Below are 27,211 nucleotides of genomic sequence, written 5' to 3' on the forward strand. Positions count from 1 at the left end.
GGACTGATCTCCTTTAGGATGGACATTGTTCACTACAGGAATCCAGTTACAGCGGTTTAACCAAGCAGAACTAAGACAGCTTAAATGAGCAGAGTCCACCAGAATACCAGAAGAGAAACAAAAACCAAATCAGGTCACCAGGGGTAGTTTAAGCTAAGGTCAGTCAGTTCAGTCGCTCAGTCATGTCCGCCTCTTTGCGACCCCATGGACTGCAGCACTCCAGGCCTCCCTGTCCATCACCGACTCCCCAGGTTTCCTCAAACTCATGTCCATTGAGTTAAAGTGGTTTCCTAACAGTTTGTTGCAATGTGGCCCCAGGCTATATGTGGCACTATGAAAATGGGGTGTCCCCCCGCTGCCGCCTCAAGCCCCTTGCATTAGCTGAACATGCCAAGTTCAGACCCCTAAACTGTAGTTAGCAAATCAGGTGGCCATTTTCCACCTCTTGGGGCAGAGTACCAGCCTGCCTCCAGAGTAAACACTCTCACAGCACAAGAGAAGTGCCCTTAACATGGGGGAGATGTCTTTAACGGTCCCTGGGTCTGGCTAAGACTGGGGAAATTTTCAAGCTGTCTCTTTAATAAGGGGCAACCGACATTTCCATAGGGAACTGGGATTTTTCCCTTCCCCTCGATGGAGGCAGATACATCACTCTGAAAGGAAGTGGGCTTAGTTATCTCACTACTGCTAATGTGTCTGCCGAGACAGATGGCCATTGACACAGACATTTTCATCCATTTCTGCACGAGACAGAAAGTTTACAATCTAGGGATTTCCTCACAGCTGGAGCCCTCGGGGTGCTGCTGCTGCTGTTAAGTCACTTCAGTCATGTCTGACTCTGTGCGACCCCATAGACGGCAGCCCACCAGGCTGTCAAAATAACGTGTTCCCTCCAGACAGATGCCCATGGTGGGACTGGGTGCCCTTAACTAGCCACCCTATGTTTGTGGGTACCAGTTATTTTTCTCATCTTCACAAACTCATTTTGACCTTTTAATCCTTTTCCTTGCACAGTTTAGGAGATGCAGACAACAGAATTAATGCACACACTACAGTTTAAACAGCAACAATGATATTTTTTATTTCATTGAAATTAGTCTTCAGCATCCACAAAGAGGGATATCACGAAAACAAAAGTAAAAATGTTTCTTGATATTAAATGGTTCTCTAAAAGCAGTTCCTGCAGCAATAGTATCAGTACCACTTGGGGAACTTTTGCAAATAGAATTGATTGTGCCCTACACAGACTGAGAGAATAAGGAATTCTAGGGGTGCACCCAGCTCTCCTCCATTAACACTCTGGGTGCTTCCGACGTGCAGGGAAGCTTATGAGGATTCAACATGCTTTAAAAAAAAGAGAAGCCTCTGCTGTCATACAATATTGTCAGTGATACCCAGTGTCACTTCTATATCTATATTTCATAGTTGAAACTCATTTTGTATTTTTAAAAAAACCTAGCCATTTCCTACTAAAAACACTATTTTCTAATTATCATTGATTCGCTTCCCTAGTAGCTCAGCTGGTAAAGAATCCACCTGCAAAGCAGGAGACCCTGGTTCGATTCCTGGGTCAGGAAGATCCCCTGGAGAAGGGATCGGCTACCCACTCCAGTATTCTTGGGCTTCCCTGGTGGCTCAGCTGGTAAAGAATCTGCCTGCAATGTGGGAGACCTGGGTTCAATCCCTGGGTTGGGCAGATTCCCTGGAGAAGGGAAAGGCTACCCACTCTAGTATTCTGGCCTAGAGAATCCCATGGACTGTATAGCCCATGGTTAATTAACTGACTTGTTTGCAAGGAGTGGTAAACTTATTCACAAGGTGTGTCTGTGGTTAATTAATCCACTCATTTACAAGTGGAGGTAAACTTATAGGTTGTGGTTAATTAATATCTGTGTGTGATAGTCTGTACGACTTTCTCGTCTTTGAAGGCTCACCTGAAGAACTCACGAAATGAGGAGACAGCTAACAATACTGGCGCTGGCTAGTATTAATAATACTCAGGATAATAATGAGTTTGGCAGGTTGGTGGGTGCACAAATGGGGCCTCCGTCGTGCCAGACACCAGGCCCTGACTGTTTCATTTCAGCCTCATGGCAGCCTTGTGATACAGAGCTTCATACATCTGCATCTGACCCAGAAGACCTGGGCTGCCCAGTGGAGGACCAGTTCATCCCAGAGCACACGGCCTGTGGGTACCAGTGTCAGGCCCCGGGCTGGAGAGCTCCTGCTTCCCGCTCTGTGGCGGCCCCCAATCCATCAACACAACTACAGTCAGTCTCTTTCTGGTCAAAGCCGACAATTCCTTTTTGGGCCTTGCTGCAACTGCTTTGTGCAGAGACGTCTTTACCATACGTATTCTGATTCAAGGGAATACAGATAAGCCACTACGGTCACGATTGCAACTGAGCGCCGTGGTGGTCCCCCAGGGTTCAGACCGTGCGTGTGTGGGGAGAGGTCAGTGTGACCTGCAGCATGGGACCTGGGAGGGATGATGGGGAAACAGGCCTCCCTCCCTTGTGATCAGAACAACACTGTTTTGTGGGTCCAAGCCCAGTTTGTCCAAGAGTGTGGCTCTGGGTGGAGGTGGCCTTTGTTCCAAGATGTCACTTCTCACAAATCACATGCCAGTACCTGAGTCCCCAGCATCTACGCACAGAAAGAGAGATGATGTTTGCCCTGGATGCATGAAAGGACACCCAGAGAACTATACGAGTTGATAAGGTGTTCAATGAACTCAAATGACGACACTGAAGACATTTGTAGGCATGCTCAATTCCAAAGCTTATATCTCAACTGTGGGATCAAAAAAGATCTTGCTGCAATTTATGACAGTGTCCTGCCTGTGCTTTCCTCTAAGATGGTGAAGAGTCTGCCTGCAGTGCGTGAGACCTGGGATCGACCCCTGAGTCAGGAAGAGTCTGTGGAGAGGGGAATGGCAACCCACTGCAGTGTTCTTGCCTGCAAAATTCCATGGATGGAGGAACTTGGTGGGCTACAGTCCATGGGGTTGCAAAGAGTCAGACACAACTGGAGCGACTAACGCAAGAGTTCTACTGCATGTGGCCTTGCATTTAGGTCTTTAATGCATTATGAGTTTATTTTTGTGAATGGTGTTAGGGAGCGTTCTAACTTCATTCTTTGACGTGTAGCTGTCCAGGTTTCCCAGCACTTACTGAAGAGACTGTCTTTTCTCCACTGTATGTTCTTGCCTCTTTTGTCATAGATTAGGTGACCACAGGTGTATGGGTTTATCTCTGGGCTTTCTTTCATGTTCCATGGGTTTGTCTTTCTGTTTTTGTGCCAGGACTATACCGTCTTGCTGGCTGTGGCTCTGAAGTAAGAGAGTCTGATTCGGCCAGATCCATTTTTTCTTTCTCAAGATTAATTTGCTGACTTGTGGTCTTTTGTGTTTTGATAGAAACTGTAAAATTTTTGGATATAAGTGGCGACAAGATCTTTTTTGATCCACCTCCTAAAGTAATGAAAACAAAAATGAAAATAAGCAAATGGGATCTAATTAAACTCAAAAGCTTTTGCACACCAAAGGAAACCATTAACACAAAATGCAAAGACAATCTTCAGAATGAGAGAAAATATTTGCAAATGAAGCCAACGTCAAGGGACTAATCTCCAAAACTAAAGAGAAAGGCTACCCACTGCAGTATTCTGGCCTGGAGATTTCCATGGACTACAGTCCACGGGGTTGCAAAGAGTCGGACACGACCGAGCAATTTTCACTATCTCCAAAGTATACAAAGAGCTCATGTGGCTCAATTAAAAAAAAAAACAAAGCACACACAAACAAGCCAATCAAAAGGGTAGAAGATCTGAATAGACATTATCCAAAGAAGACGTATAGATGGCTAAAAAGAGTGCATGAAACGATGCTTCACACCACTAGTTATTAAAGAGACGCAAGTCAAAACTACAATGAGGTGTCACTTCAGATTGGCGAGAATGGCCATCATCAATGAAAACCTACAAACAATAAATGCTGGAGGTGGGTGTGGAGAAAAGGGAGCCCTCTCACACTGTCGGTGGGAATGTAAACTGATACAGTCATTGTGAAGAACAGTACAGAGGTTCCTTAAAAAACTGAAAACAGACCTACCCTATGATCTAGCAATGTCACTGCTGGGATATACCTGGAGAAAACCATGATCTGAAAAGATACATGCACCTCAATGTTCATAGAGGCACAGCTCACAACCCCCAAGACATAAAAGCACCCTAAATGTCCGTCAGCAGAGGAACAGGTGAGGAAGATGTGCTGTGTATAGACAACGGCACATTATTAACCATAAGAAATGAATGAAGTCATGCCATATGCAGCAACATGGATGGACCTCGAGACTGTCATCGGGTAGAAGTCAGTCAGAGACAGACAGATATATCATATGACATCTTGCACATGTGGAATCTAAAAAAAAAAAAAAGATACAAATGAAGTGACAAAATGGAAACAGAATCGCAGATGTGGAAAAAAAAAAAAAAAGAACAACTTATAGTTACCAGAGGGGAAGAGAGGGGGAAGGGATAAATTAGACCGGGATTGGACACATTGAGACACAATTAGACACATTTCTATATGCAAAACATATAAGTAACAGGACCTACTGTTTAGCACAGAGAACTCTATCAGTTCAGTTCAGTTCGGTCGCTCAGTCGTGTCCGACTCTTTGCGACCCCATGAATCGCAGCACGCCAGGCCTCCTTGTCCATCACCAACTCCCGGAGTTCACTCAGACTCATGTCCATCGAGTCAGTGATGCCATCCAGCCATCTCATCCTCTGTTGTCCCCTTCTCCTCCTGCCCCCAATCCCTCCCAGCATCAGAGTCTTTTCCAATGAGTCACCTCTTCGCACGAGGTGGCCAAAGTACTGGAGTTTCAGCTTTAGCATCATTCCTTCCAAAGAAATCCCAGGGCTGATCTCCTTCAGAATGGACTGGTTGGATCTCCTTGCAGTCCAAGGGACCCTCAAGAGTCTTCTCCAACTAGTCAATACTATATAATGACCTACATGGGAAAAAAATCTAAAAAAAGAGGGGATCTATGTATATGTACAGTTGATTCATGCCGCTGACCAGCAGAAAGGAATGCAACAGTGTAAATCAACTATTCTCCAAAGAAAATTGAAATAAAAATCTGTTATAGTTTGCATCTAACCTGTACGGTATAAAGTAACACAGTTTGTTTCAACTATGCCTCTGTGTCTGTGTCTGAGTTAGAATGTGTGTTTTGTGTGAGAGGGAATACAAATATACATAAACTGTATTACCGACTCTGACCCCCACACACACATAGTTGAAACATGAACTGTGTTACTTTATACCATATAGGTTAGGTACAAACTACTATCCAATAGGTTTTCTTGCAACAGGCCAGGTTTCCCTGATAGCTCAGTTGGTAAAGAATCTGCCTGCAATGCAGGAGCTGCTGCTGCTGCTAAGTCGCTTCAGTCGTGTCCGACTCTGTGCGACCCCATAGACGGCAGCCCACCAGGCTCCCCTGTCCCTGGGATTCTCCAGGCAAGAACACTGGAGTGGGTTGCCATTTCCTTCTCCAATGCAGGAAAGTGAAAAGTGAAAGGGAAGTCACTCAGTCGTGCCTGGCTCTACACAACCCCATGGGATTTTCCAGGCAAGAGTACTGGAGTGGGTTGCCATTGCCTTCTCCACAATGCAGGAGACCCCGGTTCAATTCCTGGGTCTGGAAGATCCCCTGGAGAAGGGATAGGCTACCCACTGCAGTATTCTTGCCTGGAGAATCCTGTGGATGGAGGAGCCTGGTAGGCTGCAGTCCATAGGGTCACACAGAGTTGGACAGGACTGAAGCGACTTAGCAGCTGCAGCAGCCACATCGCTCTCCTTAGCGCCTGAAGCACTGTTTCACTCCCCATCCGTGGGGTCCCTCGTGCCAAAAAGGGTGGAGACTGCTGCTCTATGCAACGCTGAAACATACACTTTGAAGAGGTGTGTAATATATAACAAAGTGTATAAATACATCTCCATAGCACTATTAATGGAGAAGGCAATGGCACCCCACTCCAGTACTCTTGCCTGGAAAATCCCATGGACGGAGGAGCCTGGTAGGCTACAGTCCACGGGGTCACGAAGAGTCGGACACGACTGAGCGACTTCACTTTCACTTTTCACTTTCCTGCATTGGAGAAGGAAATGGCAACCCACTCCAGAGTTCTTGCCTGGAGAATCCCAGGGACAGGGGAGCCTGGTGGGCTGCCGTCTATGGGGTCACACAGAGTCGAACACAACTGAAGTGACTTAGCAGCGGCAGCAGCACTATTAAAGAAATAATACTATACAACTGGGGGCGGAAAGTCTTCAGTGAGACCTAGCTTCGTGTGAGTTTAACCACGTCGTGTTTAACCTAAAGAAAGGAGGGTCAGCAGCAACATGAAAAATTCTTCCATCTGTGTTCGGAATCCTTTGTGAGTTACTCCTGGATAACGGAAATGATTTTCAGAATCCCAGTTTATACCGTTGTGATGTGACTGAATTCCAATTGTTTTTTAGCTTGCTCACTATTTTTCTTTCTTTTTTTGCTGTTACCTCTGTTTAGTCAATATTTATATGACACAGATTTGTAGACTCGTCCTATGGATGCATATTAAGTCACCATCATTTGTGTGATTTTTTGCTTGTGCGCTAATCGCGGTGGTAGGTGGTTTGGTCACTAAATTGTGTCTGACTCTGCAACCGCGTGGACTGCAGCACGCTAGGCTCCTCTGTTCATGGAATTTTCCAGGACAAGGATACTGGAGTGGGTTGCCATTTCCTTTTGCAGGAGATCTCCCCGACCCGAGGATCGAACTCGAGTCTCTTGCATTGCAGGTGGGTTCCTTATCGACTGAGCCACCGGGAAAGCCCCCTGCACCCTGAAAGTTAGGAGCCCTAACCGTGTAACCTGCTTCCAGAGTGTTCCCGGACTAGGAGGGCTTGGCAAGTGGAAAGATGTGTCTTGCCTCCCATGTATGCTTTACCACTCAGCTGCCCGTTCAGTCTCTGCAGTTGTGTCCCCCTGACCGGCAGAAGCTAAGCTGTATGCTTACTCACAGCTGGGCGGGGGCTCACTTCTGGGAAAAGTGAGGTTTCCCATAACTAATAAACACTGACCCACAGACGTAGCTTCACTTCAGCAAACGCTAGGTCCGAGCAGACTCACACACCCTAGGGCGTGTGGTCAAGATTCCCCAGCAACAGCCCCCAACAGCCAGGGACAACAGACACAGGCAGACACACTCTCCATCACACCCGCTGTGTACCGTCAGATTCTTACAGTTAATTGCTGAGATCAAACCTCGCGTGTGCTGCCCAGAACTGACTGTGGTCTGTCCCTAAGTTCTGCTGTGTGCTTCCTTTTACACACGTAGCCCATGGGAGGTGGCCAGATGCCTACAACCACTTGAGATGATTCTCTTTGGTCTTCCAACCACTGTAGAGACATGGACTCCTGGTTTTATAAAGAAAACCGTCAATTTATGGGGACTTCTTATGGGGGGTGGTCCAGTGGGTAAGACTCTGCCCTCCCGATGCAGCAGGCCCAGGTTCAACCCCTGGTCAAGGGACTAGATCCCACATGCCGCAACTAAGCCTCACCACAGCTGAATAGATTGTTTGTTTTAAAGAGAGAGCAGATTATGGGGATGACCCAGAGAGACCCAGAGAGATGTTATGGGGAGGGAGGTGGGAGGGGGGTTCATGTTTGGGAACGCATGTAAGAATTAAAGATATTAAAATTTAAAAAATTTAAAAAAAATAAAAATAAAAAAATAAAGAGAGAGCAGATTATGAATGGAGGTGACCAGGTCCAAAAGCCGAACAGGTCCAAAAGCCATGCACTTGTGATGAACTGAAGAGAGAGGAGGAGAATAAGATGATGCTCCATGTGTGAGGCCATGTCCCGTGGTGTGGTCACAGGGAGGTAGAGACTTCCAGAGGACCAGGACTTTCCTGGGTCAGAACTCCACCATGTCCAGAGTTCATCTGCTTCTCCTGGGTCCCTTTATTTCTGTTCTCTCTTCCCCCTCTGGGGATGATCATATTCACTCATAACTGCCAGAATGAGAAAAGCAGGCAAGATACTTGGCTTGCCATCTCTTTTTTCGCCAGTTAAGGAAGATCAGGAAGGTTCTTTGCCTGCTGTTTGGCAATTAGACGAGAGATATTTTCTGGACCTCATGTGCCTGGAGCTAGGCATAAAGTAAGGAAAATTTATGACAACCTAGACAGCATATGAAAAAGCAGAGACATCACTTTGCCAACAAAGGTCCATCTAGTCAAGGCTGTGGTTTTTCCAGTGGTCATGTATGGATGTGAGAGTTGGACTATAAGCTGAGTGCAGAAGAATTGACGCTTTTGAACTGTGGTGTTGGAGAAGACTCTTGAGGGTCCCTTGGACTGCAAGGAGATCCAACCAGTCCATCCTAAAGGAGATCAGTCCTGGGTGTTCATTGGAAGGACTGATGCTGAGGCTGAAACTCCAATACTTTGGCCACCTGATGGGAAGAGCTGACTCCTTTGAAAAGACCCTGGTGCTGGGAAAGATTGAGGGCAGGAGGAGAAGGGGGCGACAGAGGATGAGAAAGGTTGGATGGCACCACCGACTCGATGGACATGGGTTTCAGCAGACTCCAGGAGTTGGTGATGGACAGGGAGGCTGGTGTGCTACAGTTCACGGGGTCGCCAAGAGTCAGACACGACTGAGAGACTGAACTGGACTGAACTGAAGGAAACCTGAGATATTGGAAAGACATTTTAAAAAGCCTTGCTGCTGTTGTTGTTTGGTTGCTAGGTCATACCCAACTCTTTGCGACCTCATGGAGTGCAGCATGCCAGGCCTCCCTGTCCTTCACTCACTCCCAGAGCTTGCTCAAACTCACGTCCATTGAGTGGGTGATGCCATCCAACCGTCCCATGTGAGAACACATGTGCTTACTCAGGAATCCTGGGCACGACCTTTGGCTTAAATAGATGGGAATCACCCTGTCAACTCTGCCAGGCTTTCAGCATAGGGCTGAAAGTGAAAGTCGCTCAGTCATGTCTGACTCTTTGCAACCCCGTGGACTATACAGCTCATGGAATTCTCCAGGCCAGAATAATGGCATGAGTAGCCTCTCCCTTCTCCAGGGGAATCTTCCCAACCCAGGGATTGAACCCAGGTCTTCCGCATTGCGGGCAGATTCTTTACCAGCTGAGCCACCAGCAAAACCCAACAGTACAAGGCTGCTCATTATCAACTGAGGAAATACACCAGGAGACTGAGAGGGAAGGAGACGTACAATCCAGCTATCACTGGCTTGGCCAAAAAGTCTGTTCAGGTTTCTCCATACACTGTTAGGGTCCCATATGCATCGTATGGAAAAAACCTGAATCCCCTTTCAGCCAGTCCAACATGTTAGCCCTGGAAAACTGGTCCTTATGACCATGGAGAGCTTTCATGTCCCAGGTCTATTCCAATGGACTCAACACCATTCTCTCAGTACTTCCTGGCCTCCCAATGAACACTTCATGTGGCTGGAGTGCTGGGTACTCTCAGATGTTATCATGTCCACACTGCAGACAAGGTTACGTTAAACAAGGGCCTTCTCAAAGCTTGGTTTCTTTACCCCCTTGCATGACTCAGGGAGGAAAATCCATGCACTTAAGGGAGCAGGGGAGAGCATATTTTGAAGCAGCAGGATTTCTTAAAAAGGCTAATTTTAAATAGACTCAGAAAAAAAAATGCAAATATGTCATCTCACTTGACCATAGTAACAGCATCGGATTTAATATTTTCGGTCCAGACCATCTGGGCTTGATTCTCATCGTTCAAAACTCTGTGGGAGCTATTTCAGTTGCGCTTGGGAAAGTTTCATTTGAGTCACAAGTACGATGAGAACGTAGTCCTGTTGCCAAAATAGAAAGCTCTGTCTCTTCCCCCCTGCCCCTCCCCAACTCTCTGAGAAAGTTGCTTTGGGAAGAATAATTTGGGACCTTAGAACAGATTTAGGAGCTGATGGGACTTGCCTTAGTGGTCCACTGGGCAGAACTCCAGGTTCTCAATGCAGACCTGGGTTCCATCCCTGGTCAGGGAAATAGATCCCACATGCTGAAACTAAGTGTTCACCTGCCGCTGCTAAGACCTGGTGCAGTCAAATAAATAAATAATTTTTTTTTATTTAAAAGTTTTACATTAAAAATTTTTTAATTTACATTTTAAAAATTAAAATTTTACATTAAAAATTAAAAATTTACATTAAAAATTAAACATTTTTACATTTAAAAAATGGAAAAATTTTGCAGTTAAAGATATTAAATTTTTTACATTAAAAATTAAATTTTTTACATTTAAAAAATCAAAAAATTTTACGGATAACAAAATCAAAAATTTTACATATAAAAAATTAAAAAATTTTACATTAAAATAAATTTACATATAAAAATTAAAAAATTTTACATATAAAAAATTTAAAATTTTTACATTAAAAATCAAAAAAAATTACATATAAAAATAAAAAAATTTATATTTAAAAATCAAAAATTTTACATTAAAAATCAAATTTTTACATTAAAAATTAATTTTTACATTAAAATTTTAATTTTAACGAAAAAAAAAAAAAGGCAGAGCTGAAGAACATTTCACACACCACCAGCTATCAATTCAGAGCTCAGGCAAACGACAGTTATCCATGAATGAGACAGTCTATTTTCCCCATATTAGAAGAAACTCAGTCTGTTGACATCCCACGCTGTTGATGTTTTTACGCTGTCCTTCCCATGTCTACACTGCCCCTGCCCTGCGTCTACACTATTCCTGACTGCATACGCCTTTGGATAAGTTTCGTCTTGTTTCCTGAGAAAGTTCTGGAAGAGCACGCACAGGCAGGGTGGCGATAGACGTAAGCGTGAAGGAAACCAGTCTTTCACCTCTCTTTGCCTCCCTCCCTCCCTGGGTTCAAATTCTAGGGAAGCTGTTAAACAACGAACTCTCTGATTTTAGAAATCAGAGACTGTTTTCTCTTAAAGCTTGCACAGATGCTGTTATAACAGCAATGTAAGACTTCTGAAGAGACAAACGCCACCCACAGTCTTTCCACCTTAACACTTCTTTTAATTTACGGGGGAAAAAAAAATGATACAGAGATTCTTCTTCACAAAGTAGAAACAGAGATACAAGCAGAGAGGACAGAAATGTGGAGATCAAGGCAGGGAGGTGGGTGGGGTTAACTGGGAGAACAGGATTGATATACATCCACTGCTGATACTCTGTATAAAATAGACAACTAATGACACCTTGCTGCAGACCCTCTAGGGAATGCGCTGTGGTGACCTAAATGGAAAGGAAACTCCAAAGAGGGAAATTTGTATCGTATAGCTCATTCACTTCATTGTACAGCAGAAATCAACCCAATGCTGTAAAGTACCTGCACTCAAAAATTTAAAATAAAAAAATTTTTTGAAGTCCCCATCTTATCCGTATCCATATATTATAGGTACATCATTGTTTAAATGGATCAATAATAGTGTAACATGTAGTAACAACCCAATTGTTTATTTTTAAGGAATTCTTTGCCCTTGATTTGGCCTCTTGCAGAACTGGAATTTTACTCAAAATTTTTTTGAAAGAGCCACCAAATCCAGCAATAGTCATGGAACATTCCCTCAAAAGATTCCTTAATTCAAACATCAGGCAGTACAGACTTCTGTGTTCTTTTAAAGAAAGAAACAGCTCTAAGATTTCAGAAAACATGTCAGCATTCATACGGGAGTCCTGAGAAATGCTTCAGGGATTGACCCAACCCTCTGTTTAAAAAATGCTCCTTTGTCACATATGAGACTGGGCAATTTTCCAGGATATATTCGATCATTTTGAGAGTTCAGGATGCCACCTTTGTAGAAACCTAAGGTGGCCACAGGCACAGAATGAGTGAATGAGAAATAGGTGACAGGTCTCCTAAATACCAGAGGGGGTCAACCTCAGCCAAGAGTTGGTTCAAGCTGCTCATCTATGCTGACCTCCAAGTTGCCTCTCCTTTCATGGGTCAATCCCTTACCCTCATCAGAAGATTTTTCAACCTTGTTCACCTTCCATTTTTCAGGGTCCCACTGAATAGCCAAAACTAAATGACTGTTATCAAGTGTTCACATTTTTGAGTCCAGAGTCAACGTTTTGTTCAGCTTCATGAGCCACATGTAACACAAGGCCAAGAAGAAGATATTACCATTTATCAAAGGTTTATTGAAGAAAAGTGTGCCAATACTCACAAGACGTTATGAGCATCTTTGAAAATAATTCTCTGCTACTTAGAACCAGATCCCCTTACTATAAATTATCAGTTACAAGAAAGGGCCTCCTCCATACATGTGTATGAATGGCTGAGTCCCTTTGCTGCCCACTTCCCATATAAAATTAAAAGTTTTTAAAAGGTGGGGGAGGGAGCTCTTCTAATTATTTTTTTTTAATGTCAAAAGAAGTGTAACGTCTTTGTTTATTCCCTAAAAATTATTTTATCTGGAGATTTATTTACATTTTAAGACAACAGAACTAGGTCAGCTTTAGGGGAATTATTTGCAGTTTCAAAAGGGAGTAATGACCTGGGAAGCTTGCTTTTTCCCCCCGCTTTCAAAGGCCTTGTGGTTGACTACCTTGCAGAAGTATTTAACTGCACTTTAATACTCATGCAGGCCTTCCCTGTTGGCTTAAGCAGTAAAGAATCTGCCTGCAATGAAGGAGACCCAGGTTGGATCCCTGGGTCAGGAAGATCCCCTGGAGGAGGGAATGGCTACCCATTCCAGTATTCTTGCTTGGAAAAATTCCAGGGACAGAGGTGCCTGGTAGGCTACAGTCCATGGGTCACAAAGAGTTGGACTCGACTGAGCAAGTAACACACTAATAGTTATGCAACTAATTATCAAAGTCACTCATCTTGGATTTATGATAAACAGGAAACATTTACAAAGATAAGATCTTAAGTAAAAACTGCTTATCCTAGGACCTTTACCAAAATCACCATAAAAGGCTTCCCAACAGCTCTTGCAACGCAGGGGACCAGGCTTCCATCCCTGGGTCGGGAAGATCCCCTGGAGGGAATGAAATGGCAACCCCCTCCAGTATTCTTTCCTGGAGAACCCCATGGCCAGAGGAGCCTGGTGGGCTATAGTCCACGGGATCTCAAAGAGTTGGACACAACTGAGCGACTAACACACATAGAAGGTTCATTCAAGGGAATTTTGTCTATGGATTGTCTTTGTCCAACTCCAGCACTGGAATGATCCATAAAATGGACCTGTGGAGCTAACAGGTGTAAGAAAAGACAACAGTCAATTAGCCGAGACCATGAGCCCAAACTCTGCAGAGAGCTAGGCTTCAATTCTATTCGTTGAGGCTGAAATGTATGTAGTCATTAAACAAAGAAACAAACATCTATGGGCCAATCTGGGTTCAGGCAGGGACTTAGAACAGTGTGCCATAAAGCAGAATGAAACCAACAAGAAAAGCTGAACAAAGGATCAAGCAACCGAAATCACCACGCAGGCCGCCGAAGCTTCATACAGACGGATGGCCGTCCAGCCTTCAGTGTGTTAAATCCCCGCCATGCCAGCCCCTCGAGGTCACTCCAGCCAGAATCTCGGCCAAGAGTGCACATTGGAGCGCCTCATCCAGGCCTCAGAGGTTACCTCCTCTAACTGTGGTCCCCAGGTCAGCAGCATCAACATCACCAGGGTACCCAACGGGAATGCAAGGGCTGAGCCTGAACCCAGAGAGCAGCAGATGAGAGAGTCTGGGGGTAGGGGGGGCAGGGTGTGGGGATACTACAGGGATCGGTGTTTCACAAGCCCCGGATACTCACTTAAGGTCTAGAACCAGGGGCACAACTCCTCTCGTGACCATTTTACAAATGAGGACTTGAGCGGAAGAGCTGATCGTCAAAGCTCTGCAAACTGGGAAGGGGTGTGGATGAGACAAGAAACTTGTACCACAAGGTGAGTCGGGAAGAATTTTTAAACTTTTTAACTCTCTCTGCTGATACGCGTGGTCATACTTTCAGTAAGGTATTGATGGTTTTCCGTCATTCTCTTTAAGACCCGTGATAAATAGAACAACACCGAGCAGGTCATAAAAACGAATTACAGGGCTACACAGGCTGTATTTTATATCAGAACGCAGCTGTCTCACTGTCATAGGTCCGCTTCCTAATTACTTACTCTAATGGTCTATTTGTCTTCATAATGCGTGCGCTTACCGCGTATGCTTAGCCATGCCTCAAATAAAAATGGATTCACCTTCATTTTATGTCAATTTTGTTTGAAGCTCTTTATCCTAACTGCAAGCCAAATGAGATGCAAATGATTACATTCAATTTGAGAGGTGAGCCAGGGAGCACTTAAGTGTCCATTCGAGACGGTATTTTGTTAAGAGCATGCTAAATAAGATTAAAATCATCTGGGATCTTAAGAGTACACGCTGGACTAATTAATTCCTTAGTGCAAAAGAACTGTCAATACGGATCCCTCCATGGCTTTCACTTGTGCTATTTGATTCTTTATTTTATTAATGGGCTTCCCTGGTGGCTCAGCTGGTAAAGAATCAGCCTGAAAAAAAACAAAAAAGGAATCAGCCTGCAATGTGGGAAACCTGGGTTTGATCCCCGGGTTGGGAAGATCCCCTGGAAAAGGGAATGGCTACCCACTCCAGTGTTCTGGCCTGGAGAATTCCATGGACTGTATACTCCATGGGTTTGCAGAGTGTTAGGGTTTCTATTTTATTTTATCAATATTTTATTTTATTAATATAAAGAACATCCTGTTTTAACCATGTTATTATTTAGGCTAAAGTCAAGAAGCAGTGAGAAGAAAACAATAGGAGGAAACCAAGAAACACTTTTCACACCCATAAGCAGGATAAACAGAAAACAGAAGTAGAAACTAACAGAATTACTGGTGCGGAAAGACAGAAAATGTGAAAGCACCCTCCACACACTTCATGAAATGGCAAAAAAGGACAGAGATGCTACTACTGAACCGAACTGTCAACAGTGAAAGCGAAACTCGTTCAGTCGTGTCCGACTCTGTGCGATCCCATGGACGATCCAGTCCGTGGGATTCTCCAGGCCAGAATGCTGGAGTGGGTAGCCTTTCCCTCCTCCAGGGGATCCTCCCAACCCAGGGATCAAACCCAGGTCTCCCGCATTGCAGGCAGATTCTTTACCAGCTGAGCCACCAGGCATCTTCTGTCACCTACCTTTTTCCTCTCAGAAGTATCAAAAATATAATCGAGCAAAACTTGCTTGAGCATAAAAACAAAAAATACGTATCAAACTAGCAGATCCATTGAGTTTTTTGGCAAAATGAGTGAAAATGCATGTATATTCTCTATGGATACTTTAAAAACTAAAGTATAACAAAAGACAATGACTCAACTACCAGGGGAAATAAGCAAGCTTATGATAGCATGAAATGAAGGAGACCTTTCCCTATAAACTAGGCTTCCTCGGTGGCTCAGTGGAAAAGAATCTGCCTACCAAAGCGGGAATCACGGTAGACACAGGTTCGATCCCTGTCTAGGGAAGATCCCCTGGAGGAGAAAATGGAAACCCACTCCAGCATTCTTGATGCGATAACCCCACGAACAGAGGAGCCTGGCGGGCTACAGTCCACAGGGTTGCAAAGAGTTGGACACGAATGAGTGACTGAGGATTCCCTGTAAACCAGCAATGGTAACTATCAAAAGACAAAGAATCGGTGTACTGAGGACTGCAATAAAAGAACTTTCGACAACCAGGATATGTGTGCATATAACACAGAGACAAGACTTCAGGAAGACAAGCTGTGGGTCTACTTCATTCACCAGGACGCATTCATCTCTCTTCTTTAAAGACAAATTCATTGAGCGTCTACTATAAGAAAGGCATTCTGTTTAAGAATATAGCTACTGCAGAGAAAAAAGAGACTTTTTACTGGGAAGTAGGCTATAAGTAAACCATTATCAAATTAATTTTTATTTCTAGTTATGAACAAGGTTGCTGAGAAATAAATTATGCCATGGGGTTAGCAACAGCCACACTAAGGAAGCTCCTTGGAAGGAAATCTGACTCATTGGAAAAGACCCTGGTGCTGGGAAAGATTGAAGGCGGGAGGAGAAGGAGACAACAGAGGATGAGATGGTTGGATGGCATCACCGACTCGATGGACATGAGTTTAAGCAAGCTCCAGGAGTTGGTGATGGACAGGGAGGCCTGGCGTGCTGCAGTCCATAGGGTCATGAAGTCAGACACGACTGAATTTTGTTTTGCAAAAGAGCTATCTGCTATATTTTTATATCTCAACTTTCCCTCCTTATGAGACTAACTTTTCTGCGCTCCCCAAAGAAACAAGTACGCAGTATTGGCTTCTCCCACTTGGCCATTAAATTTTCATCTGTCACCGAAGGAGAAACCCAACATTTCCCGGGCTTATTCACGCTCCAGCTTTCACAGGCAGAAGGCTCCCTGGAGAAGGCGAGACCCTCCCATGAGCTCAGAGCCACAGCTATCTGCCCGGAAGGCATCTTCCCCTTCTTCTCAGTGAAGGAACTCATCCATGGATGATGCTCTCCTTGATAAACCACCCCTGATAAAGTACTTTCCATCGGGGTTACAACAAGCCAGGCTCTGATTTCTCATGGCTCACGGTTCTTCTCTGCATCTACCTTCTCTCCTTACACAACTGCCACATGGAGCTTTCTGCCTCACAGCAGACGTGTTCAATATTTATTGATCATCCGATCAGTGCTGAGTACTCATGAGGATGCTGAGGTCCAGGCTGTCTCCAGATAGAGTCCAAGACACTGACTTAGATTTGAAGGTCAGAGAAAACAGCAAGTATCTGAAAAGCAGTCAGTTCAGCCGCTCAGTCGTGCCAAACGTTTTGCGACCCCACGGACTGCAGCACGCCAGGCTTCCCTGTCCATCACCAACTCCCAGAGCTTGCTCAAACTATACCCATGGAGTCGGTGATGCCATCCAACATCTCACCCTCTGTCGTCCCCTTCTCCTCCTGCCTTCAATCTTGCCCAGTATCAGGGTCTATTCCAATAAGTCATTTCTTTGCATCGGGTGGCCAAAGTTTTGGAACTTCAGCATCAGTCCTTCCAATGAATATCCAGGATTGATTTCCTTTAGCATTGACTGGTTTGATCTCCTTGCTGTCCAAGGGACTCTCTCTTGGAAAAACATAAGCCTGATTCAAATACAGCTTGAGCCATATTTGTACCAAAACCACATCACATCCTTGCTTCTCTGAGCTTCAGGTTTATTAGCTGAGTCACGCAGCCTCATTCGCTAAATCTGGCAACGTTAGACCTGGAACAAGAAGCAGACACACCGCTGCGTTTCCAGACTTCACCGTCTAGCTGACACAACAGGAACATAACTAGGTAATTATGAGGTTTCTTTTCTTTTCTTTTTTTTTTAAGTAAAAGGAAGCTGAAGGAAAAAGGAGGCACTTGGTATTTGGGGTTATTTAATGGGTACCCTCATTCACTATGTGCATTTCAGAAAAAGTTTTGTGCTCTCTCTTAATACTCAGGTATTAAAATAGTCAGTGCCTCGGGTGTCCCATGGTGATGCAGTGGTTAACAATTCACCTTAGAAGGCAGGGAATGTGGGTTCAATCCTTGGTCAGGGAGCCAAGATCCCACATGCCTCGTGGCCAAAAAAACCAAAACATAAAACAGAAGAATACTGTCAAAAATCCAGTAAAGACTTGTGAAATGGTCCACCTCACAGCCTGGACAGGGGACAGGAGCTTGGGGGGGAGAATGGATACGTGTATACGTATGGCTGAGTCCCTTTGCTGTTCAAAATTAGCACAGCATTATGAATCAGCTATACTCCAATACAGAATAAAAAGTTTAAAAACCTTTAAAAAATGGCCCACATCAAAGAATCTTTAAAAAAAAAAAAAAAGCATATATTCACACTGTCTCACACTGTCAATCGCTTTCACTGAAACTAAGCAACTGATAGTGAAGCTCCAGTCCTTTGGCCACGTGATGGGAAGAGCCAGCTCACTGGAAATGACCCTGATGCTGGGAAAGACTGAAGGCAGGAGGAGAAGGGGACGACAGAGGATGAGATGGTTGGATGGCATCACCGACTCGATGGACGTGAGTTTGAGCAAGCTCTGGGAGTCGATGATGGACGGGGAGGGCTGGCGTGCTACAGTCCATGGGGTCGCAAAGAGTAGGGCATGACTCAGCAAGTGAACAACAAGCAACAAAGTGAAGGGTTCCCGGGACACAGGATTGTGACAAGGAAGCCCGTGGTTTTCCAGTGTCTCAAAAGTACAGCATGTCACTTCCTGCACCTGGCCGGGGCTGCCAGCCGGGCCTGCCTCCCTGAGTTCAGGGGACTCCCTGGGGATGTGTCTGTTGCCGGGGGCCGATGCTGCTGTCTTTACAAATGGACACAAAGCTGTCAGGCTCGAGGCAGCCCTTCTCAGCTCCACAGAGGACTTCCTGAAAGCTGATGCTGAAACGACTGAAATCACCAACCGGTAAGCAGCCTGCCCCACCTCCAGTGAGCTGGGGGAAGGGGTAACAGTGCAGATACTGGTTCGCTGGGCTGGGGCAGGGCTGGGTTCTACATTTCGAAGCGGCTCCTGGGGGAGACAGACACTGCCGGTCGGGGAGACAGACACTGCCGGTCTGGGAGCCACCCTTGGAGGAGCAGGGGCCTCATCGGGGGTTTTGCCTACAAGTTTCCACGCTGCCCTTCTCCTCGCGTTTCTCCCCCCTATGACGCAGTATCCATCCCAGAAATCTCTCCTGCAGTGAATGACTCTTGCACGGCCATTGCCTCTCCCTTCTTTGGGAGACTAAAAGGATTCTGCACCCTGGAGTCTCCCACCATCTTCTACAGTTGCCCAAGTTCGAGGTGCACACGTCGAAGCTGAAACGAGTGCAAGTGTGGGTCGCTCAGTCATGTCCGACTCTTCCACGTCGGTCGTGTCCGACTTTGCCACCCCAAGGACTGCAGCCCGCCAGGCTCCTCTGTCCATGGGATTCTCCAGGCAGGAATACTGGAGTGGGTTGCCATTCCCTTCTCCAGGGGAATCTTCCCCACCCAGGGACCGCTCTTGGGTCTCCTGGCAGAGTGTTTATCATCTGAGCCACAGGGACATTGCAGGTGCAAAGAAACTACAGCCGGCATCGCTCAGGGGATGCAGAAAATAAAGAAATAAATGAACTGTGGTCTAACCGCTGTGTCTCAGCTAGTGGCAGTGAGCTACCGAGCCTGTAATCTGCCCAGGCAGGATGGACGGGGCTCCTGAGGATGAATTGTGGGCACACGCTCATGCCTTCTGCTGTGTGGGCGCAGCCTCTACCAGGTTCCGGGCAGACAGTTTAGGATCTCCCTGACTTGTCTCCACACCAAGGGATGAAAGAGATGACTGAAAAGGCACGAGTAATTCAGCCAATGTGAAAATCACTGCTGCGATTCTCCTATCACAGAGTCTGTCTGCAGAGACCCGAATTACGTGCGGAGAGGTGGCTTAACAGGTAGAGTCACGACTCTCAAATGCTTCAGCTGTCTCAATGCCAAAGATAGGTTATTTTTTTTTTAAAAAAAATCTTAAATTCAGGAATGTTATCTCAATCATTTAAAAGACTGTATTCCAATGCTAGCTGTTTTTGAAAAAATAAATAAATAAATAAAACTCACGAATGTTATCTCATACATCCAAAAGAGTGTATTATCAAATTTGATGATCTGCCTAAGCCTGAAGTAATCTGGAGGGTGGATTGGAGAGTTTTGAGAAATTTGAACATGAGCGTATTCTGTGGCCGACATAGTCTTAATTCCCTGGGGACCTTCATTTAGCCTGGATTTAAACATTACATGATCTACTACTGTGGCAAACAGCATGTCAAATCGAAATAACTATCACCAGGGAAGCCCATTCTTCATACACAGGGAAATAAAAAAAGAATGAACCTTCTGCCTTCCCCCAGATTTTGCACGCACAGCAAGTATATACATATGGATATGTGTATATATGCATATATTGCATGCATATATATATGAGTGTGTGTGTGTGTGTATATATATATATATATTTTTTTAAGACAAACTACTTTTTTATTAAACAAACACAGCTTAGCTTATCCTAATTTTCAAAGAACAATTATTTTGGGAGGCTAGTTTGATAAACCCCATGTAAACCACGAATTTCTGTGGCAGACATAGAGAAAGCTTACCAAAAAAAAAAAAAAAAAAAATTAGTCCTCCTCTCTTGGACTGTATTGAAGCAGGAACCAGCACTGAACAATTTTATGGGTGGAAGAAAAGGTAAAATTAGTTCCACTTTAACTTCAAAAAAAAAAAATTGAAGACACAGGAGAAAAACCTTTTGAGCAGATATATCTGCTGACCTCCTGAAACATTTTAATATGTCAACGTAGAGAAACAAAAATTGAAACGGAAGTGTGGACTGGATGAGTCTGAGCAAATATGTCATTTAAGAAATTGAAGCTGGTCTCCTGACACACCTCCCTTTAACTAAACCACTGGGCTTTTCTTTCTTTGAAATAAAACATATCAATGACAACCTCGCTGTACTGCCCACGTACGGGCTGTAAATATGCCACTGGTCTCCACCTGGAATGCTCTCCCTCAAACACTTAGCATGACTCCACCTTGTTACTCCCCTTATAGCTAGAGAACAGCATGTTTGAAAGGGGACATTTTCTTAAAGTCATCTTTAAGAAGGTCATCTTTTCTTAAAGATCATCTTTCAAGGGTAGAAACTGTTTTTTGAAGCAATGTACTCTATAGAATTAAAAGACTCTTGCTCCTTGGAAGAAAAGCTATGACCAACCTAGATAGCATATTAAAAAACAGAGACATCACTTTGCTGACAAGAGTGCTTAAACTAAAAGCTATGGTTTTCGCAGTAGTCATGCATGGATGTGAGAGTTGGACCATAAAGAAAGCTGAGCGCAGAAGAATTGATGCTTTGGAACTGTGGTGTTGGAGAAGACTCTTGAGAGTCCCTTGGACTACAAGGAGATCAAACCAGTCACTCCTTAAGGAACTTAATCCTGAATATTCACTGGAAGGACTGATGGTGAAGCTGAAACTCCAATCCTTTGGCCACCTGATGAAAAGAACTGACTCATTGGAAAAGACCCTGATGTGGGAAAGATTGAGGGCGGGAGAAGGGGACGACAGAGGATGAGATGGTTGGATGGCATCTCTGACCCAATGGACTTGAGTTTGAGTAAACTCTGGGAGTTGGTGTAGGACACGGAAGTCCGGTGTGCTGCAGTCCATGGGGTGGCAAACAGCTGAACAAAACCTAGCAACTATACAACACTCCGTGGGGAATACAGATTAACGGCTTAACCATTAACAACTGTTAGTGACACGCCAGCCAGCTTGGAAAGTGTACCCAACAACTAAACAAATACAACAGCAGCGCTTTTTGAAGTAACAAAGCATGAATGGGATTTCTTATTTATTGTAAGAGAATTTTTTCTCTTTCCAACAGAAGCTCAAAGAGAATGGCTTCTCCTTCTGTCTGTGATTTGCTTTCCTGATTATGCTTCTGCCTGAAACCTCAGCTTTGTACCTGCAAGGAGAAAACTGGGAAAAAGTGCCAACTTCATCAATCTATCTTTTGAGATAGCACAGATGTGGGAAAAAAAAAAAGAAGTCCATGAAGTTTCCAAAAGAGTTTTGTAGATGTAGTTGGCATAAAGCAGCAGTCAGCCTCAAAGCTTCCTGTGTTGAGGTGTTCTTTTCAATACTGCCAGAGATACGGAAGGCTGAAATACTTTTTTCTCAGTTTAATGAGTGCTCCTCGATGGAGGAAGTGCTTTTTTTTTTTTTTTTTTTATACCAAGGGTGTCATCAGAGAAATCAGAATAGGGGCAAATATGTGAGAGAACGTTTCAGTGATTCTTTTCCGTCAACAAAATACATGAATAAAAGAAAGACTGAAAAGAGAAATGACACACAGCGGCCAGCCAGACGTCAAAGTCTACTGCGTAGGATGCTAAGAGGATACAGGGACTGTCTGGGACAAAGAAAACTCTCGTTGCTGAGATGCAGAATCATCCCCACTGTGATGGACACATTCCACCCGCCCCAGACGAGCAAACACACGCATGAAAAAGTGCTGAGAAATACTGCTTCACAAGAGACGAAATGACGCCTTACAATTACAGGGGCTTGGTATAAAAGGATTCTATTCCCTGCCTTGTGTTGTCAGGACAGTCGTCGCCGAAGCTTGCTTCCAAATAGACTCAAGGTCAACACAACCCTTGGCTACTCAAGGGAAAGGAAGTCACGGGAGGAGATGTCTCAGGAAGGGGTGGGGTGGGGGGCATCTCAGAGAAGACGACGTGGCTTCTTCCTTTCAGGCGACCAAGAATAATGGTGTATAGAAGACACAGCGAAGGGCTTCCCTGGTGAGCTGGTGGTTAAGAAATGCCGCTTGCCATGCAGGGGCTGCGAATTCAAACCCTGGTCCAGGAAGATCCCACAGTGCCCCAAAGCAACTCAGCCCACACCTCACAGCTGCGGAACCTGTGCTCTGGAATCCAGCAGCTGCAACTCCAGAAGACCCCGTGCCCCAAGACAAGCCACCCCAACGCAACGGGAGTAGGCCCGCCACGGGCTGCAAGCAGAGAAAAGCCTGCTCGTAGCAAGCAAGACAGACATTAGGAAGGCTGACGTACAGTGAGACTGGCATTGATATGTTGCATTTCAAAGAAAGGAAAGCCTGCTGGTTTCCTTAAAGGAAGGTGGGCCAGGAGATCAGCTTCAGCTTCTTAAACTAGTTTCACTTCAGCTTCAAAAAAATAAATAAAGACACAGGAGAAAAACCTTTTCAGCAGATGTATCTGCCGTCCTCCTGAAATGCTTTAATATGTCAATGCACAGAAGTGAAAATTTATGCTCATAGCAACCAAAATCCAGCACAGCCCCAAATACATTATATATATATATATAAACACATTATATATATATATATATACATTATATATAGATAGATAGATATAGATATAGAAAATGGAGGGAAGATTCCACCCACCTCCCCACATCCATAACAAGCTTATGTAGGAAAAAAAAAATTAACCATATCCCAGTAAGGGAGAGAACTAAACTCTATTGTGTTTTATGGATACAGGTATCTAGACCACCTCTGTAAAAATATTCTGCATGCTTCACAGGGAAAAACAGGATGAGAGGTGCTTTCATCAAATAACTGAACTTCATACAAATTTTGAAACAATTTTAAAACCCCACACCCTGTAAGCAGAAACACAGGGAAGGTCAGAGAACACGGCTCCCCAGGAGAGGGTCTGAGTAATTACGTATTGCCATGAGAATGTGTTCAGGTTTGGCCCACTTCTTGACTCCGAGAAGGCCGTCCACTCTTACACAATGGCAGAGACCTTGGCTGCCGGGGAGAGATTTCCTTGTTTCAAGTTCCAACTCAACAGTCTTTGCTGGGTAATCTGAAGCACTAGTTGAATGAGCTAAGCCTCAGTTTTCTTGAGTGAGTGAGTCAAAGTTGCTCAGTCAAGCCCGACTCTTTGTGACCCCGTGGACTGTAGCCCCACCAGGCTCCTCTGTCCATGGGATTTTCCAGGCAAGAATACTGGAGTGGCTTGCCGTTTTCTCCTCCAGGGGATCTTCCCAACCCATGGATCGAACCCTGGTCTCCTGCATTGGCAGTTGTGTCCTTTACTGTCTGAGCCACCAGGGAAGCCTGGTAACTATATACACAGCTTGGAATTTCCTGCCTGCAGAATCAACTTTTCTCTGCCAGCCTTCAGTGAAGCCTGATTTCATCAAGGACTCCTTTAACTCAAACTGAAGCTTACTTATAATGCCGGGCATCCGTCAGCCAGGAAAAAGAATGTATGTTAGGGTCTTTGAGTTTTACATGAAATGATTACCGTGCCACCTACTTTGCTGTTAGTGAAATGAATGATGTTCCTTGGAAACAATAGGAGCAAATGGTCTACTGTTGGAGTTTCTACTTGGGTATCAATCTGGGGCTGAAAAGTCTAGTCACATCACTGCTGTCTTGCCATACTCCTGCCGAAGAGGAATTATTTTCTTTTACAAAAGAGGAACACAGCATGTCTGAATTTTAGACCTGTACAAAGAAATCTGACGATCCCGCAGATAGGAAATAGCAACATCTATGCATATGTACCAGGCTTCCCTGGTGGCTCGGTGGTAAAGAATCGAGCTGCTGATGCAGGAGACACGGGTTTGATCTCTGGGTAGGATAGTTTTCTAAATAACATTGGTTAAGAGGTGAGTTTTTCACTGAAGTTTAACATAACACAGAAAATTGCAAGCACATATTTCACAATGAATGAAGTAAAAGTCACAGATGAAATTCACAAAGTGGACAGAGGTGAATCAAGAAAGGAGACAGTCACCAACCTCCCTCCAGCCACTCTCAGGCCTGTTCAGCTTCTATTCATTCCCCTACTTTGGTCACCTGACGTGAAGAACTGACTCACTGGAAAAGACGCTGATGCTAGGAAAGATTGAGGGCAGGAGGAGAACGGGACGACAGAGGATGAGGTGGTTGGATGGCATCACCGGCTAGATGGACATGCCTTTGAGCAAGCGCCGGGAACTGGTGATGAACAGAGAGGCCTGGTGTGCTGCGGTCCATGGGGTTGCAAAGAGTTGGACACGACTGAGCGGCTGAACTGAGAATGCCTGACGTCAGTGGGACTGATTAACCATCCCTTCCTGACCTGAGATGGTCTGAACTGTCTTCCTGCAACAGAGGGGCTCACGACACAGCTGCTGTAGATTACCCTATACTGGCTACATCATCTCCCCGCAGAAAGCCCTTCACAAAGGTACAGTTTATCAACGTGCTGTTACGTTTAATGAAATGTCTTGGTTTGGGTTCTCCCAGAGGAGATATGGAGTCTAAGACTTAAGGGTAGGTCGTTTCTTTGCAAAAGGATGTTGGGAAGTCTTGCTGAGGAATTGAGAACCACCAACAGAGAAAGGACAAGAGGCAGAGAAGGTGCTCACCATGGGGGTCTTGCAACTGGAGACTCAGAAAACAGAATTATTCCACTGAGGGTTGCTTTACACCCGAGGGTTGTTTCAGGGGTGTAAACCCCTTTGTGTTGGACAGTCAAGTGTGCGCAGGTGGGCTGCAGCTCTGGTAGGGTAGGGAGAAGACCTTAGCAAAAGAGAAGAGTCACCCTGCGTGTGGGCAGAGCGCCACCTTCTTAGAACCTGAGTCATCATGGAGCTCTCACACCACCAAGACCTTCTGTCTCAAGGGCCAATGGGAGTCAGAGTTACACTTTTAAAAACTGTTTTAAAAATCACTTTTTATTTTGTATTGTGGAATACCTTGACATAGTTTCAGGTGGAGAGTGAAGGCACTCGGCCATAGATGTACATGTATCCACTCTCCCCCAAACTCCCCTCCCCTCCAGGCTGCCACATGACACTGAGCAGAGTTCCCTGTGCTGTCCAGCAGGTCCTTGCTGGTTCTCCACGTTAAATACAGCAGTGTGTCCATGTCCATCCCAAACTCCCTGACTATCCCTTGCCCTGTGCTGTCCAGCAGGTCCTTGCTGGTTCTCCATGTTAAACACAGCAGTGTGTCCATGTCCATCCCAAACTCCCTAACTGTCCCTTCCTCCCATCCTTCCCCCTAATAACCACAAATTCATTCTCTTAAGTCTGACAGTCTCTCTCTTTTTTGAGCTCATTTGTACAATTTCATTTTAGATTCTAGATATAAGGGATGTCATTCTTTTTTTATAGGATTTTTTTGATATGGATGATTTTTCAAGTGTTTTTTGAAGCTTTTACAATGTTGCTTCTGTTTTACGTTTACGGTTTTTTCACCACAAGGTATGTGGGATCTTAGGTCCCCAACCAGGGATCAAACCTGTATCCACCAGACTGGAAGGCGAAGTTTTAACCACTGGACCACCGAGTAAGTTCTTATACTGTTTTTTTTTTTTTTTTTTCCCCTAAAGCTATCATTGACAACCCTGTCTTCATAGTGTACACAACGGTTTGTGCCAGGCTGCCCTGGTGGTAGAGGGAAGAGGAATCCGCCTGCCAGTGCAGGGGACACCGGTTCGATCCCTGGTCTGGGAAGACGGCACACGCTGCTGAGCAACTGAAGTCCACCAGTCCTGAAGCCTGCGTGCTGAGAGCCTGTGCTCTCAGCAAGAGAAGACCCCACCATGAGAAACCCAAGCACCACAGCTAGAGAGAAGCCTCCCACTCACCACAGCTGGAGGGAAGGCCCCGTTCACCACGGCTGGAGGGAAGCCCCCCACTCACCGTGGCTGGAGGGAAGCCCCCCCTCACCGCGGCTCGCGGGAAGACCCCCGCTCAGCTCACCGCGGCTGGAAGGAAGCCCCCGGCTCACCGCGGCTGGAGGGAAGCCCCCTGCTCACCACAGCTAGAGAAAGTCTGTGCACAGCAACCAAGGGCCCGCACAACCAAAAATGAAGGAATCAGTTGTTTCCAAAGTCAGCGTGTGTCATCCATACCTCTCGGACCCAGGACGACACTGGTGTCTTCCAGGGGGTACAGTGAGCACCACCATCTCTTCTGAAAGCAATCACCCTCAGGTCCTCGTGTCTCTCTAGTTGCCATCCATCCTGCGGGGTGCAGGCCAGCTCTTCAGCTGCCCTCCTGTAACTCCCCTTTCCCTTATACGTCTCTATCAATGCTCCTCTCACTGCTGTGGAGGTTTTACCCAAATTCTTTTTATAGGGTCGCACGCTGCCAGGTGGGTTTCCCTGGCGGCTCAGACCATAAAGAATCTGTCTGAAATGCGGGAAACCCACGTTCAATGCCTGGGTTGGAAAGATCCCCTGGAGGAGGGCATGGCGACCCACCCCAGTATTCTTGCCTGGAGAATCCCATGGGCCGAGGAGCCTGGAGGGCTGCAGTTCATGAGGTTGCAAAGAGTCACACATGACTTAGCAAGTCACACACACACACACACACACACACACACACACTGCCAGGTGTCTTAAATGTTGTTCCAGTTACATTTCAAAAACAAAAAGACTTGACTGAGAAATCATAAATCAAAGGCCAACCGAGAAGAGAAATGATGATGTATTTTTAGGGCAGTCAAGACAGCTGAATCCAAACAGAAAGCATCTGGGTGGCGTTGGAGCTTTGTTCAAGGCCTGAT

General features: G+C 45.3%; 1 long non-coding RNA gene across 1 annotated transcript in view; it reads right to left on the minus strand.

Annotated features, from left to right (window-relative positions):
• Positions 1-1,055: 1,055 nt before the first annotated feature.
• Positions 1,056-27,211, minus strand: part of LOC105605336 (uncharacterized) — a 327,912-nt gene continuing 301,756 nt past the window's right edge. Inside the window, exon 15 of the long non-coding RNA XR_009598760.1 lies at positions 1,056-3,472. This is a non-coding gene — a long non-coding RNA (uncharacterized LOC105605336). The remainder of the gene's footprint in view (positions 3,473-27,211) is intronic.

The sequence above is a fragment of the Ovis aries genome, chromosome X (genome assembly GCF_016772045.2).
Source record: "Ovis aries strain OAR_USU_Benz2616 breed Rambouillet chromosome X, ARS-UI_Ramb_v3.0, whole genome shotgun sequence".
Lineage (NCBI taxonomy): Eukaryota > Metazoa > Chordata > Mammalia > Artiodactyla > Bovidae > Ovis > Ovis aries.